Source organism: Triticum urartu, chromosome 2 (genome assembly GCF_003073215.2).
Source record: "Triticum urartu cultivar G1812 chromosome 2, Tu2.1, whole genome shotgun sequence".
NCBI lineage: Eukaryota > Viridiplantae > Streptophyta > Magnoliopsida > Poales > Poaceae > Triticum > Triticum urartu.
Genome location: NC_053023.1, coordinates 94,290,104 through 94,305,239, shown reverse-complemented (window position 1 = coordinate 94,305,239; position 15,136 = coordinate 94,290,104).

Sequence of the window (15,136 nt, the reverse complement as noted above, 5' to 3'; positions counted from 1 at the left end):
TTGAAGTTCCCCTTCTTCCCTCTACCCTTTTCTTGAAATTAGTGGTCTTGTCTACCATCAACACTTGATGTTTTTCTCGATTTCTACCTTCGTCAATTTCCGCATTACAAAGAGCTTGGGAATCGTTTCCGTTATCCCTTGCATATCATAGTTCATCACGAAGTTCTACTAACTTGGTGATGGTGACTAGAGAATTCTGTCAATCACTATCTTATCTGGAAGATTAACTCCCACTTGATTCAAGCGATTGTAGTACTCAGACAATCTGAGCATATGCTCACTAGTTGAGCGATTCTCCTCCATCTTTTAGCTATAGAACTTGTTGGAGACTTCATATCTCCCAACTCGGGTATTTGCTTGAAATATTAACTTCAACTCCTGGAACATCTCATATGCTCCATGACGTTCAAAACGTCTTTGAAGTCCCGATTCTAAGCCATTAAGCATGGTGCACTAAACTATCAAGTAGTCATCATATTGAGCTAGCCAAACGTTCATAACGTCTGCATCTGCTCCTGCAATAGGTCCGTCACCTAGCGGTGCATCAAGGACATAATTCTTCTGTGCAGCAATGAGGATAAACCTCATATCACGGATCCAATCCGCATCATTGCTACTAACATCTTTCAACACAATTTTCTCTAGGAACATATCAAAATAAACACAGGGAAACAACAACACGAGCTATTGATCTACAACATAATTTGCAAAATACTACCAGGACTAAGTTCATGATAAATTTAAGTTCAATTAATCATATTACTTAAGAACTCCCACTTAGATAGACATCCCTCTAATCCTCTAAGTGATTACGTGATCCAAATCAACTAAACCATGTCCGATCATCACGTGAGATGGAGTAGTTTCATTGGTGAACATCACTATGTTGATCATATCTACTATATGATTCACGCTCGACCTTTCGGTCTCCGTGTTCCGAGGCCATATCTGTATATGCTTGGCTCGTCAAGTATAACCTGAGTATTCCGCGTGTGCAACTGTTTTGCACCCGTTGTATTTGAACGTAGAGCCTATCACACCCGATCATCACGTGGTGTCTCAGCACGAAGAACTTTCGCAATGGTGCATACTCTGGGAGAACACTTCTTGATAATTAGCGAGAGACCATCTTAAAATTCTACCATCAATCAAAGCAAGATAAGATGCATAAAAGATAAACATCACATGCAATCAAAATATGTGACATGATATGGCCATCATCATCTTGTGCCTTTGATCTCTAACTCCAAAGTATCGTCATGATTTCCATCGTCACTGGCATGACACCATGATCTCCATCATCTTGATCTATATCAATGTGTCATCACATGGTCGTCTCGCCAACTACTGCTCTTGCAACTATTGCTATCGCATAGCAATAAAGTAAAGCAATTATTTGGCGCTTGCATCTTATGCAATAAATAGACAACCATAAGGCTTCTGCCAGTTGCCGATAACTTCAACAAAACATGATCATCTTATACAACAACTTATATCTCATCATGTCTTGACCATATCACATCACAACATGCCCTGCAAAAACAAGTTAGACGTCCTCTACTTTGTTGTTGCAAGTTTTATGTGGCTGCTACGGGCTGAGCAAGAACCGTTCTTACCTACGCATCAAAAAAACCACAACGATAGTTTGTCAAGTTGGTGCTGTTTTAACCTTCGCAAGGACCGAGCATAGCCACACTCGGTTCAACTAAAGTTGGAGAAACTGTCACCCGCTAGCCACCTTTGTGCAAAGCACGTCGGGAGAACCGGTCTCGCGTAAGCGTACGCGTAATGTCGGTCCGGGCCGCTTCATCCAACAATACCGCTGAACCAAAGTATAACATGCTGGTAAGCAGTATGACTTATATCGCCCACAACTCACTTGTGTTCTACTCGTGCATATAACATCAACACATAAAACCTAGGCTCGGATGCCACTGTTGGGGAATGTAGTAATTTCAAATTTTTCCTACGCACACGCAAGATCATGGTGATGCATAGCAACAAGAGGGGAGAGTGTGATCTACGTACCCTTGTAGACCAACAGCGGAAGCGTTGTGACAACGCGGTTGATGTAGTCGTACGTCTTCACGATCCGACCGATCCAAGCACCGTTACTCCGGCACCTCCGAGTTCTTGGCACACGTTCAGCTCGATGATGATCCCTGGGCTCCGATCCAGCAAAGCATCGGGGAGGAGTTCCGTCAGCACGACGGCGTGGTGACGATCTTGATGTTCTACCATCGCAGGGCTTCGCCTAAGCACCGCTACAATATGACCGAGGTGGAATATGGTGGAGGGGGGCACCGCACACGGCTAAGGAACGATCACGAAGATCAACTTGTGTGTATGGGGTGCCCCTTGCCTCAGTATATAAAGGATGGAGGAGGAGGAGGCCGGCCAAGGCACTTGGTGCGGCCAGGATGTGGAGTCCTACTAGGACTCCAAGTCCTAGTAGGAGTCCATCAAGAGGGGAGGAAGGGAGAAGGAAGTGGAGGAGAAGGAAAGGTGGCCGGCCCCCTTTTCCCTAGTCCAATTCGGACTAGAGGGGAGGGGGGCGCAGCAGCCCCTTGGCCCTTTCTCCTCTTCCCACTAAAGCCCATCAAGGCCCATTGCTTCTCCCGTAACTACCCGGTACTCCGAAAAATACCCGAATCACTCGGAACCTTTCCGATGTCCGAATATAGTCATCCAATATATCGATCTTTACATCTCGACCATTTCGAGACTCCTCGTCATGTCCCCGATCTCATCCGGGACTCCGAACTCCTTCGGTACATCAAAACTCATAAACTCATAATATAACTGTCATCGAAACCTTAAGCGTGCGGACCCTACGGTTCAATAACAATGTAGACATGACTAAGACACGTCTCCGGTCAATAACCAATAGCGGAACCTGGATGCTCATATTGGCTCCTACATATTGTACGAATCTTTATCGGTCAGACCGCATAACAACATACATTGTTCCCTTTGTCATCGGTATGTTACTTTCCCGAGATTCGATCGTCGGTATCTCAATACCTAGTTCAATCTCGTTACCGGCAAGTCTCTTTACTCGTTCCGTAATACATCATCTCACAACTAACTCATTAGTTGCAATGCTTGCAAGGCTTATGTGATGTGTATTACCGAGAGGGCCCAGAGATACCTCTCCGACAATCGGAGTGACAAATCCTAATCTCGAAATACGCCAACCCAACATGTACCTTTGGAGACACCTGTAGAGCACCTTTATAATCACCCATTTACGTTGTGACGTTTGGTAGCACACAAAGTGTTCCTCCAGCAAACGGGAGTTGCATAATCTCATAGTCATAGGAACATGTATAAGTCATGAAGAAAGCAATAGCAACATACTAAACGATCGGGTGCTAAGCTAATGGAATGGGTCATGTCAATCAGATCATTCAACTAATGATGTGATCCCGTTAATCAAATAACAACTCTTTGTCCATGGTTAGGAAACATAACCATCTTTGATTAACGAGCTAGTCAAGTAGAGGCATACTAGTGACACTCTGTTTGTCTATGTATTCACACATGTATTATGTTTCCGGTTAATACAATTCTAGGATGAATAATAAACATTTATCATGATATAAGGAAATAAATAATAACTTTATTATTGCCTCTAGGGCATATTTCCTTCAGATTTCTTATGCTAGAGTAATAATTCAATCACAATATCAAGTATGAATCGTAAACTTCATTGAAAACTAACAAACTATAATCTCAGTCATTGAAGCAATTGCAATTTATCATAACATAGGAAAGAGTCAATGTATAAGAGCTTTTCAGCAAGTCCACATACTCAACTATCATATAATCTTTCACAATTGCTGACACTCACGCAATACTTATGGGTATGGAGTTTTAATCGGACACAGAGAAATATAGGGGCTTATAGTTTTCCCTCCCAACGTTTTACCTCAAGGGTAATTTCAATAGTAATAGTTCATGAAAACTCACATCCAATTAGCCATATATACCAATATCTTTTCAACATATTGTGCTTGCCAAAGGATAAAATATAAAAAGGAAGGGTGAAGATCACCATGACTCTTATATATGCAATGTAGGAGATAAAAGTAAAAGATAGGCCCTTCGCAGAGGGAAGCAGAGGTTGTCATGCACTTTTATGGTTGGATGGACAAAATCCTAATGCAAAAGAACGTCACTTTATATTGCCACTTCTTATATGGACCTTTATTATGAAGTCTGTCGCTTTTATTACTTCCATATCACACGATCATAGAAAGCTTATTTCTTCCACACCAATCAATCATACATATTTGGAGAGCAATTTTTATTGCTTGCACCGATAACAACTTACTTGATGGATCTTACTCAATCCATAGGTAGGTATGGTGGACTCTCAAGGCAAAACTGGTTTAAGGGTATTTGGAAGCACAAGTGGTATTTCTACTTGGTGCAATGAATTTGGCTAGCATGAGGGGGAAAGGCAAGCTCAGCATGTTGGAGGATCCAAGACAATATAATTTATCTTAGATGTAAGAAAACATAACCCATTACGTTGTCTTCTTTGTCCAATGTCAACTCTTTAGCATGTCATATTTTAATGAGTGCTCACAATCATAAAAGATGTCCAAGATAGTATATTTATATGTGAAGACCTCTCTTTCTTTATTACTTCCTATTAATTGCAATGATGACCAAAACTATGTTTGTCAACCCTCAATAACTTTTATTCATCATACTCTTTCTATGTGAGCTCATTACTCTCCATAAGAGTCACATGATCTCTTTGTTTCTTTTTATTTCTTTCTCTTTTCCTTTATTCACTTAGGATCATGGCAAAATAATCAAGCCCTTGACTCAACACTAATCTTTACTATATAGCTCACGGACTCGATTACATAGAGGGGTAATAAAGCAAAACTCACAACTAGATCATACTAAGTACTTTTATTCTACTAGATCAAGATATTACCAAAAGGATCGAACTAAGAAAAACTGTAAAGATAAAAGTGATGGTGATACGATACCGGGGCACTCCCCCAAGCTTGGCAGTTGCCAAGTGGAGTGCCCATACCCATGTGGTTATGTCTCTCTTTTCGGGGATGGTGATGTGATGTTCTTGGCGATGATGCCCCTCGGGATACGATTCTCCTCCTCAAGCTTGTTGACTTGCTGCTTGAGGTCCATTCTTTCCTTCCGGAGTTTTCCTGTAACAGCCAAAGCTCCCTGCACCCAAGGGTGCTGCATAGCTGCGGGAGAACCACTGACACTCTTTTTCATATTCTCAAAAGAAAGAAATCTGACATTGGAAGGGATAACCGAGTTTGGAATAGCTGAGCTCTGCAGTTCCCCCATTGTGAATCCAGCTTGGAGGCGGGAAGTGACTTCTTGATCCTCCATGGCATCTATCCTCACAAATCAGCCTCCATCTCTTCCTCCGTTGCTGGCCCAAAGTGATCAGCATTGTTGTTTGCCCTTGGTTCCGATGCCGGATGAGACATCTGGCTCTCCCCGACTGACTCTTGAGAAGACATCTTGCTCTAATCTGCAGCAGCAACAGCTCGAAACAAAAACAAGATAATTTCTCGTGATACGGGAGTCAAAACCCCCGGGAGGTTATATAATGAATTTTCACCGACCAAAATACGTGTCCTGTAAGAAAACGGAGTCCGGAGAGCACACGAGGTGCCCACGAGGTAGGGGCAGGCCCAGTAGGGTAGGGTGCGCCCTCCACCCTCGTGTCCTTTCCGGACTGCTGCTTATTTTTCTATTTTCTAAATATTCTAAAACGGAGAAATATTGCCTTAAAAACTGTTTTGGAGTCGGTTTACTTACCATACCACATACCTATTCCTTTTCGGAGTCTGAAACATTCCGGAAAGTGTCCTTTATGTACTCCTCCGGGGTTACGGTTTCAAGAACATTGGTTTCAACATTTATGGGATTACCTGAGATATAGTGTTTGATTCTTTGACCATTCACCACCTTCAGATTTGTGCCTTCGAAGTTGTTGATTTTTATGGCACCAAAACAGTAGACCTCCTGGATAACGTAAGGACCCTCCCATTTAGAGAGAAGTTTTCCTGCAAAAAATCTTAAACGAGAGTTGTATAGCAATACATAATCACCTACATTAAGCTCACGCTTTTTGTATTCTTTTATCATGCCATCTTTTAACTTTTTCTTTAAACAACTTGGCATTTTCGTAGGCTTGGGTTCTCCATTCATCAAGTGAGCTAATATCAAATAACCTCTTCTCACCGGCAAGTTTAAAATCATAATTAAGTTCTTTAATAGCCCAATAAGCCTTGTGTTCTAGTTCAAGAGGTAAGTGACATGCTTTTCCATAGACCATTTTGTACGGAGACATACCCATAGGATTTTTATATGCAGTTCTATAGGCCCATAATGCATCATCAAGTTTCTTGGACCAATTCTTTCTGGACCTATTAACAGTCTTTTGCAAAATTAATTTGAGTTCTCTATTGCTCAATTCTACTTGACCACTAGACTGAGGGTGATAAGGAGATGCAATTCTATGATTAACATCATATTTAGCAAGCATTTTACGGAAAGCACCATGAATAAAATGTGAACCACCATCAGTCATTAAATATCTAGGGACTCCAAACCTTGGAAAAATAACTTCTTTAAGCATTTTAATAGAAGTGTTATGATCACCACTACTAGTTGGAATAGCTTCTACCCACTTAGTAACGCAATCAACAGCAACTAAAATATGTGTATAACCATTAGAGGAAGGAAAAGGTCCCATATAGTCAAAGCCCCAAACATCAAATGGTTCAATAACAAGTGAATAATTCATAGGCATTTCTTGACGTCTACTAATATTACCAATTCTTTGACATTCATCACAAGACAAGACAAACTTACGGGCATCCTTGAAGAGAGTAGGCCAATAAAAACTAGATTGCAGTACCTTATGTGCAGTTCTATCTCCAGCATGGTGTCCTCCATAAGCTTCGGAGTGACACTTGCGTAGGATCTGTTCCTGTTCATGCTCAGGTACACAACGTCTAATAACACCATCTACTCCTTCTTTATAAAGATTTGGGTCATCCCAAAATTAATGGCTCAAATCATAAAAGAACTTTTTCTTTTGTTGGTATGTGAAACTAGGTGGTATAAACTTAGCAACAATGTAATTAGCATAATCAGCATACCATGGAGCAGTATGAGAAGTATTTATGACATTTAATTGCTCATCAGGAAAGCTATCATCAATAGGTAGTGGGTCATCAAGCAAATTTTCTAACCTAGACAAGTTGTCTGCAACGGGGTTCTCAGCTCCTTTTCTATCAACAATATGTAAATCAAATTCTTGTAGCAAGAGAACCCATCTAATAAGTCTAGGTTTAGCATCTTTCTTTTCCATAAGATATTTAATAGCAGCATGATCAGTGTGAATAGTTACTTTAGAATCAACAATATAAGGTCTAAACTTATCACAAGCAAATACAACTGCTAAGAATTCTTTTTCAGTAGTAGCATAATTTCTTTGAGCATTGTCTAGAGTTTTACTAGCATATTGAATAACATTTAGTTTCCTATCAACTCTCTGTCCTAGAAAAGCACCTACAGCATAATCACTAGCATCGCACATAATTTCAAAGGGTAAATTCCAATCATGTGACTGAATAATAGGTGCAGAGATCAATGCTTTCTTAAGTATTTCAAATGCTTCTACACAATCATCATCAAAGACAAATGGTATATCTTTTTGTAATAAATTAGTCAGAGGCCGAGAGATTTTTGAGAAGTCCTTAATGAACCTCCTATAAAAACTGGCATGACCAAGGAAACTTCTTATACCTTTGATGTCCTTGGGACATGGCATCTTTTCAATAGCATCAACCTTGGCTTTATCAACTTCAATACCTCTTTCAAAAACTTTATGCCCCAAGACAATACCTTCATTAACCATAAAGTGGCACTTTTCCCAATTCAAGACAAGATTAGTTTCTTCACATCTCTGCAAAACTCGATCAAGGTTGCTCAAGCAATCATCAAAATAAGATCAATAGACGGAAAAGTCATCCATGAAAACCTCATAAATCTTTTCACAAATTCAGACAATATAGCCATCATGCCTCTTTGAAAGGTAGCAGGTGCATTACATAAACCAAAAGGCATACGTCTATAAGCAAAAGTACCAAAAGGGCATGTAAAAGTAGTCTTTGATTGATCTTTGGCTGACACAGGTATTTGAGAGAAACCAGAATAACCATCTAGAAAGCAAAAATGTGTATGTTTGGATAATCTTTCTAGCATTTGATCGATAAAAGGTAAGGGGTAATGATCTTTTTTAGTAGCCTTATTTAATTTGCGGAAATCAATTACCATCCTATAACCAGTAATAATTCTTTGAGGGATCAATTCATCTTTATCATTAGGAACAACAGTAATACCTCCCTTCTTAGGGACACAATGGACATGACTTACCCACTTACTATCAGCAATGGGATAAATTATACCTGCCTCAAGGAGCTTTAGTATCTCCTTTCTTACCACTTCTTTCATTTTAGGATTCAGATGGCGTTGATGATCATGAACTGGTTTAGCAACTTCTTCCAAATTAATTTTATGTTGACATAGAGTGGGACTAATGCCCTTAAGATCATCAAGAGTATACCCAATAGCAACATGGTGCTTCTTCAGAGTTTTTAATAATCTCTCTTCTTCATGTTATGAAAGGTTAGCACTAATAATAACAGGTGTCGGTGTCAAAACTGGCGGATCTCGGGTAGGGGGGTCCCGAACTGTGCGTCTAAGGCGGATGGTAACAGGAGGCAGGGGACACGATGTTTTACTCAGGTTCGGGCCCTCTTGATGGAGGTAAAACCCTACGTCCTGCTTGATTTATTCTTGATGATATGGGTATTACAAGAGTTGATCTACCACGAGATCGGAGAGGCTAAACCCTAGAAGCTAGCCTATGGTATGATTGTATGTTGTCCTATGGACTAAAACCCTCCGGTTTATATAGACACCAGAGGGGGTTAGGGTTACACAAGGTCGGTTACAAAGGAGGAGATATCCATATCCGTACTGCCTAGCTTGCCTTCCACGCCAAGTAGAGTCCTATCCGGACACGGGACGAAGTCTTCAATCTTGTATCTTCATAGTCCAACAGTCCGGCCAAAGGATATAGTCCGGCTGTCCGGAGACCCACTAATCCAGGACTCCCTCAGTAGCCCCTGAACCAGGCTTCAATGACGATGAGTCCGGCACGCAGTGTTGTCTTCGGCATTACAAGGCGGGTTCCTCCTCCGAACACATCACAGAAGAATTTGAATACAAGGATAGTGTCCGACCCTATAAAATAAGTTCCACATACCACCGTAGAGAGAATAATATTTCCACAAATCTAATCTGCTGACACGTTTTGGCAACATGACATTATGCCATGGCCCGGCAATTATTCGAACCGTTTCCTTCAACTAGCCCCGCACACAACGCGAGGAAATTTCTTGACACGTCTTGTCAAATCAGAGATCATGTTCCCCTTATTACGGGATTCTCATCAATACGGGCGTGGGTAACCCAACCGCGCCATCGATTACGGCGCTTGGGGGATAAGCGAGTTTTACCAGGCTAGTGGGGGCGCATAGTTTCGGCTGCCCTTATAAAGGGACAAGGTTTAACCTTTTTTCTACCCACGCCTTCTTCCTCCTTGCTCATCCACTCTTGCGCACTCGAGCTCCAACGCCCAAGGCCACATCCTTCCCCTCAACCTTCTCCAATCATGTCCGGAGCGGGAGGCAAATGGATGGCTTCCTCCGTTACGGAGGGACACATCAAGATGCTGCGCGGAGCCGGATACTTAGCCACGAATATCGCGCATCGGCTACCCATTGCGGGGCAGATCGTTCCTACCCCTGAACCTCACGAGAGGGTAGTTTTCCTCCACCACTTCCTCCACAAACTGGGGTTTCCCCTCCATCCATTCATCCATGGTCTCATGTTCTACCATGGGATGGGCTGGACTTCCATGATCTGGCCCCGAACTTCATCCTCAACATTTCGGCATTCATCGTCGTGTGTGAGGCTTTCCTCCGCATCCGGCCCCACTTCAGCCTGTGGCTGAAGACCTTCAATATCAAGCCGAAGGTGGTGGGAGGCCAACAAGCAGAATGCGGCGGAGCCATGGTGGGCAAGATGCCCAATGTCATATGGCTTGAAGGCTCCTTCGTGGAAACCATAAAGGGGTGGCAATCGGCGTGGTTCTACATCACCGAGCCGCGCGACACCAACTGGGTGGCTGCCCCCGAATTTCGATCCGGAATCCCCACGCGGCTCACCTCCTGGAAAGAGAAGGGCCTGTCCTGGGGTTCATCGGTGGAGCTAGACGGACTCCAGAAATGTATCCAGAATATGGCGAGCAAGAAGCTCAAGCTTTTCAACATAGTCCAGGTCATGCTCATCCGCCGGATCTCCCGTGTCAACAACAGGACTTTAATTTGTGGGAGTTCGACCCGGCCCAGCACCAGACTCTGAGCGAGCTCTTTGACATGACGCATAAGGACGTCTGGAGGGTGCTGTTCAAGGGAGCCGAGGTCCCTCCCTATCTCACCGAGGACCGCGGGCTAAGCGCGAAGCGCCCAGCACATTCGGTGAGTTCTATACATCCGGTAGGATATTTTATTTCCCCTAGCTTAATCATGTGCGGGGTCTGAGCTCCATGCCTTTAACAGGACTGGGTGGAGACGTCGGGGCAGATTAACTGTCCGGCCCCTCTGCTCGAAGACACTGCGGATGCTCTCCTGACGGAGATGCTGACTCCGGCTCCTTACAAGGTGCCGGAGAAGACCAAGAAGGCCAAGGGAACCCAAAAGAGTTCCCGACGCCAGGTGTTATCGGACTCATCATCCGATAACTCCGCAACGCACTCCTCCCCTGAAGACGAGGAGGAAGATGAAGATGCTCCCCCTCCAGTCGGGGGAGACAAGAAAATGAAGGCCGCCTCTACTGGGGGGTGAAGGGTCCAAGAAGGGAAGGATTCTCCTTCCGGACTACTCCACCACCGCCGCCGAAGGCGAAGACGAGTGGCTGCTCAGGGCCAAGCCCCTGGCAAAGTCGTAAGTATTCGGATACCAGAGTAAATCATAGCATTCCTTTGTCGCACTGCTTCTCATAACGCCGAATTATGATTGTGCAAACCGCCCCGAACCCGTATCGATGTATCCTCGTCGGACAGCTCCCTGGGCTCGTCGGATATGGATAGCGATCCACTTCCGAGCGCCACCTCCCCTTGCCCTATGGACAACGCCGAGGTGTTGTCTCAAGAGGCACTGGGTCGAGGGGAGACAGTCCCGGAGGCGCCTCAAAGCGACCTTCCAGACTCCGGGAGCAGGGGAGCAAAGCCCCCGAGGGCTCCGAGTTCGGCCCTCAGCCGAACACCGCGCCGGCACCTCCAGTGGTTCCAGACTCGGGCAGGCGGCCTCCTTCCAAGAGGGGCAAGACGCCTGTGCCGGTGTCCTCTGCCCATCCAGAGGCACCGGACAATCTGCTGGGAGCGCTTCGCAGCGCTTCCATCGACGAAGAGCACCGCACTATTATGAGTGCGGTGGTCCAGAAGGTTCAGTCCGCCAAGAGCGGACTGACTGAAGCCTGTGCCAGCCTTCTAACAGGCTTTGATGTAAGTTTTTGAAATATGGGGAAAATATTACCGCATAGACAGTAGCCCCTGATGCTCTATTCGGTGTTCATAAAGAAAAGCCGAACAGAGGATCAAACAATATCGCAGGAGTCTAATATAAGTATGTCAATATGCGTATGCAGGCTTCGCTGCTGGCATCTGCCGCACTTACTGCGGAGGTCGCCGCACTGAAGCAGGACCTTAAAGGGTCCAAGGACAAGCTCGGCCTTGCCAAGAGGCAGCTCGAGGAGAACAAAGGTAAGTAGTACCTAGTCTATGGATATGTATAAAAATAATGTGATTGCAAAATGATAGGATCATCGTAAATTTGCCAGGGGCCGCGACCGAGGTGGCGACCCTGAAGCAAGCGCTATCCGAGGCCGAAAACAAAGCAGCCAAGGAGCGCACCGAGCGGGGGAGGCATGAGGCACGGGTGGGCGAGGTGCAGCAAGAGCTCCACGCTCTCGTGACGAAGCACGAGGCGTTGGAGCTTGACTTGAAGACGCGAGAGTCTGAGCTTGCCGCGGCCCTCGAGAGCGCAAAGAGTGCCAAGGCCGAAGCCCAAAAGGCCCTCCAGGAGATTGATGCGATGAAGAAGATAGCGGCGGGTAAGGCATTCTATATGCAAAGCAAGCATGTGAAAGTAAATTACCTGTTACTTACCCAAATCCAGAGCTCTCCAGGAGCATTCGCAGATTTGCCCCGCAGCGTGTCGGATGCCGCAACATTTTACCAGGCCGAGGAGGGAAGCTCAACGGAGAAGTTGTTCTGGGCCCAATATACTAGGACCGAACACCCGGTGCCTATGAGCGACCAGCTAAAGCAGCTGGTCGAGCTACACAAGGCGGCCGAACAGGCCATGAAGGGCTTTATAGCCCGGCTGTGGCCTGGCGACGCCCTTCCGAACATCTACTTCGGTCTGGTGAGGCGGCTTGTGGATGCCTGCCCACGGCTGGAAGTCGTCAAGCGGTCTGTCTACATCGAAGGTGCACGCCGGGCTTTCGCCCGTGTGAAGGTGCAATGGGCCAAGCTAGACGCCGTGAAGCTGATCAAGGAAGGGCTGCCGAAGGGCAAGGAGCATCGCCACCCCGAGATGTACTATGAGGGTGTCCTGAAGGGTGCTCGTTTTGTAGCGGACGAGTGTATGAAAGATATAATATTCGAGTAAACTTGCTCGTGTAATCCTGTAGTTATGAAAACTTGTTCATATGCGCTATGCAACGCTTGTTTGAATTTAAAATATTACCTTCTGTTTGGCTGTTTATCAAATCTGAGAGATGGCTAGTCGTCAGCTTCTGCCCCCATGCCACGAGTGCTGGGGTGTTCGGGATAAACCTGAGCACTCTTGTTCCCATTGTTGGGTCCTTCGAGGGAGGTGCTCAGCACAACGAACAAGGCAATCGGACTATAATGCGTTATCACTCTCACTTAGCCATAGAATTCTGTAATTTTAAATTTCGGCAAAGCCCCTAGTATTCGGATGGCCGAATTCGGGGCGCGATACACGCCTTAAGCCGGACAAGGCCGACTCCTCGCTCTAAGTGGCATAAGTCTTTAGGGACTCGAAAACCTCTCGAACAGCGACCAGTCTCTCGCCTTATCATGACAGTCAGTTTTAGCTTTCTCTACTGAGGTGCTTAGCCCAGCTGAACCGAGGCACAATCGCAGTAGTTCTCCCAGTGCTACCTTAGCCGATATAGCGGAATGTAAGGTACCAAACACATGGGAGCCGGGCAAACCCAACTATTGACCAAAGACATGATTCGGAGCTGATGCATATAATGCTATAAGTTCAGGGTGCCGCACTTGTGAAAGTATTCAGACTTCTCACACCATATTGTGGCGTACTTAGGCCCCTGGTGTATTGACCGTACCAGAGTGTACGGGTGCTCGATGTCACGAATGAACATATATATATAAGAAGAATGCAATAAAAGCCTTAATGCAATGCATTGTTTATTAAAAAACGTGTGTTAGAGCAGAATGATACAGGTAGTGCGATAAGCAAAAAGTAGGACTATGTCCCCTCCAAGGGCAAGCTGAGGAATAATATTAAAGCAAGTATTTCACTCGTTATTGTAATCCACCTGGGAGTTCCGTGGTGTGATGTAGCTTTCTGCCTCCTTGGTTGCTGCATCATGTGTTCGGATATCATGCTGCCGGACAGGGTTTCCAGAGATTAATGTCCTGAAAGAGAGAAAAATAACAAAGCGGGAAGCCCCTAGTGCGGTTTAAGCCGCGTCTTGGGGCGTGTCGTAGTCGTGCCCCCTCCCTACCTGTGCCCATGGTATTTTTAATGCGTAATTATGTACGCGTGGCACGAGTTTCGTCATTTGGCTTAGGCGGGGTGGGGGCCGCATTGCTATGCGAGATCGGAACGTGCCAGGCGGTCTTGTTGCCGATTACTCCGGGCACGCTTGAAGGTGTTCGGGTCCTTAAACACCGAACTAGTGGATTGCCTTAAGAGGCTGCTTTGCGCTTCCGCTGCGAGGGCCGCAGTGTGCTCCTCCGTTCAGGGAGAGCGTTCTGTGTTTTCGTTAACTGTAATGACCCCCTGAGGTCCTGGCATCTTGAGCTTGAGGTATTCATAATGCGGTACCGCATTGAATCTCGCAAATGTGGTTCGCTCGAGCAGTGCATGATAACCACTGTGGAACGGGACTATATCGAAGATTAACTCTTCGCTTCGGAAGTTATCCGGGGATCCGAAGACCACTTCCAGTGTGACTGAGCCTGTGCAATGGGCCTCTACACCTGGTATGACGCCTTTAAAGGTCGTTTTTGTGGGTTTGATCCTTGAGGGATCTATACCCATTTTGCGCACTGTGTCCTGGTAAAGCGGGTTCAGGCTGCTGCCGCCATCCATAAGGACTCGAGTGAGGTGAAATCCGTCAATGATTGGGTCTAGGACCAGTGCGGCGAATCCACCATGACGGATACTAGTGGGGTGGTCCCTGCGATCGAAGGTGATCGGACAGGAGGACCATGGGTTGAACTTTGGGTTGACTGGCTCCAACGCATATACGTCCCTAAGCGCACGCTTCCGCTCCCTCTTGGGGATGTGGGTTGCGTATATCATGTTCACCGTCCGCACTTGTGGGGGGAACCTCTTATGTCCTCCGGTGTTCGGCTGCCGGGGCTCTTCCTCGTCATCGCTATGTGGCCCCTTATCTTTGTTTTCGGCATTAACTTGCCGGCCTGCTTGATTACCCAACAATCCCCATTGGTGTGGTTGGCTGGCTTGTCGGGGGTGTCGTGTATTTTACACGAGCGATCGAGTATGCGGTCCAAACTGGACGGGCCCGGAGTGCTTCTTTTAAATGACTTTTTCCGCTGACCGGGTTTAGAGCCTTTGAATCCGGCATTTACTGCTGTATCCTCGGTATTGTCGCTGTTAATGTGGCGCTTATGTTTGTTGCGACGTGACCTACCATTGCCATCCTTGGTATCCGAAGTACCACGGTTCTTTGATATGTTATTACTGCGAGCCAGCCA